This window comes from Triticum urartu, chromosome 6A (assembly GCF_056163025.1).
Source record: "Triticum urartu cultivar PI428250 chromosome 6A, HENAU_Tu73, whole genome shotgun sequence".
NCBI classification, from domain to species: Eukaryota; Viridiplantae; Streptophyta; class Magnoliopsida; order Poales; family Poaceae; genus Triticum; species Triticum urartu.
The window spans coordinates 135,090,869-135,094,784 of record NC_141878.1 but is presented as its reverse complement, the minus strand read 5'-3'; the positions used below and the strand labels follow the sequence as shown (position 1 = coordinate 135,094,784).

The window sequence follows — 3,916 nt, the reverse complement described above, 5'->3', positions numbered from 1 at the left end:
GTTTGGGTATATGCTTCTCACAAACAAGAGCTTCTCACAACAAGCATCATGGTTTCGGTAGGGAACGTCCCACCTTTGGGGATGAAACGATATCCATTGCCTCTTATTGCTTCCAAATTTTTTCTCATGTCAACATAGAACAACAGGAGTGTTGTGTCAATTTTTGTGGTTTTTTGGGCTTCTTTTGGACATTTTTATGCATTAACCGAGTTTTCAATGCATTTATATGCATAATTCAAATTTGAACTACATGCACATGCTCCAATGCATATAAATTGGTTGAAAAAACAAATTTGTGTCCTTGGGTGCATGCTTAGGTCCCATGGAATAAATGGGAATGAATTTCAAACACTAGGGCACCGTTGATTGCCGACAAAACATTGAGATGCCTGGTTTTTAAATTCTAGTAAATCCAAAACTCGTCTGGAATTCATGAAACTTGGCATGCTATCATGGAATGGCGCCTGACATGATGTGGTATTTTTCGTGTCCATTTTGAGAGAAGGCACACTCGAATAATGACAGCCAACAAAGGCATTTTGAGAAAAATAGCTGCCACTTAATATCTCAAATGTTTCTATAATTCAAAACGTGTGCGTTCTTGCTACCTCTTGAGCACTGCATTGGTTTTCCCTTGAAGAGGAAAGGATGATGCAGCAAAGTAGCATAAGTATTTTCCTCAGTTTTTGAGAACCAAGGTATCAATCCAGCAGGAGACTACACGCAAGTCCCTCGTACCTACACAAACAAATAGGAACCTCGCAACCAACGCGATAAAGGGGTTGTCAATCCCTTCACGGTCACTTACGAGAGTGAGATTTGATAGAGATAATAATAGTAAGATAAATATTTTTGGTATTTTTATGATATAGATTGAAAGTAAAAGATTGCAAAGTAAAATAGATTGGAAACTTATATGATAAAAGATAGACTCGGAGGCCATAGGTTTCACTAGTGGCTTCTCTCAAGATAGCATAAGTATTACGGTGGGTGAACAAATTACTCTCGAGCAGTTGATAGGAAAGTGCATAATCATGAGAATATCTAGGCATGATCATGTATATAGGCATCACGTCCGTGACAAGTAGACCAAAACGATTCTGCATCTACTACTATTACACCACACATCGACCGCTATCCAGCATGCATTTAGAGTATTAAGTTCATAAGAACAGAGTAATGCATTAGGCAAGATGACATGATGTAGAGGGATAAAATCAAGCAATATGATATAAACCCCTCTTTTTATCCTCGATGGCAACAATACAATACATGCCTTGCTGCCCCTGCTGTCACTTGGAAAGGACACCGCAAGATTGAATCCAAAGCTAAGAACTTCTCCCATCGCAAGAAAGATCAATCTAGTAGGCCAAACCAAACTGATAATTCAAAGAGACTTGCAAAGATAACCAATCATACATAAAAGATTTCAGAGAAGAATCAAATATTGTTCATAGATAAACTTGATCATAAACCCACAATTCATCGGATCTCGACAAACACACCGCAAAAAGAGTTACATCAAATAGATCTCCAAGAAGATTGAGGAGAACATTGTATTGAGATCCAAAGAGATAAAAGAAGCCATCTAGCTAATAACTATGGACCCGAAGGTCTGAGGTAAACTACTCACACATCATCGGAGGGACCATGGAGTTGATGTAGAGGCCCTCCGTGATCGATTCCCCCTCCGCGAAGCTCCGGAAAGGCCCCAAGATGGGATCTCTTGGGTACAGAAGGTTGCGGCGGTGGAAATAGGGTTTCGTGGTGCTCCTGGATGTTTTCGGGGTATATGAATATATATAGGAGGAAGAAGTAGGTCAATGGAGCCATTAGGGGCCCACGAGGGGGAGGGCGTGCCCAGGGGGGTAGGCGCGCCCCCTGCCTCATGGCCTCCTCGTTGGTTTCTTGACGTCCACTCCAAGTCCCCTGGATCACGTTTGTTCCAAACATAACTTCCGAAGGTTTTATTCCGTTTGGATTCTGTTTGATATTCCTTTTCTGTGAAACACTGAAATAGGCAAAAAAACAACAATTTGCACCGGGTCTTGGGTTAGTAGGTTAGTCCCAAAAATCTTTCCCTAATAATAAAGCACGGGTTGAGTCTGTCGGGTTCATCGTCACGACATTTTTACACAAAAGTCCATGTAGTTTTTGATAATTGATCCCACAATCCCTTTTTAAGTGGATGCGAGAAAACGTTTTGATTTTACAAATAACCCCTTGTGAGAATTTAATCCGCGCTCTTCCATCCCTCAACCCAGATGCATCTGGCGATGCCGCCACCCCACCGCCGGCCCGTGCTCTCCCCTACCTCCGCCGGCCTCTGCCCTCTCCGCACCGGCGACTTCCCCTCTCCTACTCCCCCTTCCCTTCTGTTCCTTCCAGATCGAGAAGGGAGGCCATGGCGCTCCCACCGCGGCTGGATCCAGACCAAGCCCGTGGGGTTCCAGTTCGCCTCCTCTTAGTGACCACGGCGGCGGGATCCATGGCCATGGCGGTGCGAGCGAGCAGACGTAGGCGTGAGAAGAGAGGAGGCAGGCAGGGCGGCAATGGAATTCCCGCCGCTTCTGTTCGTCTTCCTCCACACCTCCGCTCGTGCCCGTCTTCCTCGGCGCCTAATTCATCACCTAGGATGCGGCCTCCTCTCCAGTGACAGGGATGGTAACTCCTCAAACCCCCCATCCTTCCTTCCCTTCCACTCTATTCCAGTGATGCATTTTCTTTTCTTTTCATGACTCACCACTCGCAAAGGAGTTTGAGGCAGGAGGGACGTGGGTCAGGCATCTTATGTGCTGCTGAATTCGATTGATGGTTCTTGATTGTTGCGTAATTCCTGTTAGTTGTTATATGTCCTGCCGGACTCGCCATTAGGGACTTGATTCATGTTGGTTGCTGAATCTATTTATGTCTTATGTATACTTGATTCCATAGATTAATATCTCTTTTGGTTGGCACAAATGGATCAGACGTATTTTTGTTTGAAGTTAAGTTTTTTCTTCACGGGCTAGCGAAAATCTTCTGCCGGACTACCTCCCCTTTGCAAACCAATTATTGTAAATATTCAGAACTCTAGAATGGATATTTGTACATAGTATCATCTTCAGTAATACATAATAAGGATTGTTGATGCCACCAACCCCAACTGTATTGTGATAATGATATTGAATTGTTTTAATTTGGTTGTGTACTAAAATCTGAAAGCATTCTACTTTATTTATCTGTACAGATGTACCTACAGCATAGCTATTTGAGATATGCCACTACAGTATTATCAGTCCTTTCATGACTCTGAAACAGGGCTTTACATTCTGTGTTTTCTTATTGTACATCAATAACAAGAGCAGAGGAAGGCAACTGATGCATCTAAGTTCTCTTCTTATTTCAAATAAAGGCATCAAGTTGATGCATCTGAGTTCTTGGATCTAAAGCATAATACAACGAAAGGCAATAGTATGATACAGTCGATACTTGCTTGAACCATGCGAAGCTGAAAGTGTTCTATTACATCACATGTTTGTTGATCTAATTCTATTCACAGGTAATTTCTTTATGAATAGGAAGATTGACTAGGGGAGGATTATGTATTGAGGTAGGGAAAGTTGTGGTCGTGCGGCCATATAGGTACACCGTAGGATGCCAAACTTATTGATCTATTTTTGTGCTAATTTTTTTCCATCAATGGTTGGTTTTTCTATCAATTGTAGAGAAATCTCACCTTGAAGAATGAAACAAATGGTGATCAAAGATGTTCTTTCTACCAAAGAACCAGGCCGTGCTGAGGTAGTAGTGTGGTTCCGATGATGGTGGCGAGGCTAAAATAAGGGAGATGGCCTGGAGTTATTTTAACCATAAGTTGTGTAATGGTGTGCACTACAAAAAAACACTTCCGTGAAGATACGTGTTTGTCACAGTA

At 42.5% G+C, this 3,916-nt stretch overlaps 1 long non-coding RNA gene across 1 annotated transcript; it reads left to right on the top strand.

The window, feature by feature from the left end:
* Positions 1 to 2,232: 2,232 nt before the first annotated feature.
* LOC125514104 (uncharacterized) lies at positions 2,233 to 3,216 on the top strand. The gene is made up of 2 exons (XR_007286263.2): positions 2,233 to 2,664; positions 2,755 to 3,216. It is a non-coding gene; the product is annotated as an uncharacterized LOC125514104 (long non-coding RNA).
* Positions 3,217 to 3,916: the final 700 nt, after the last annotated feature.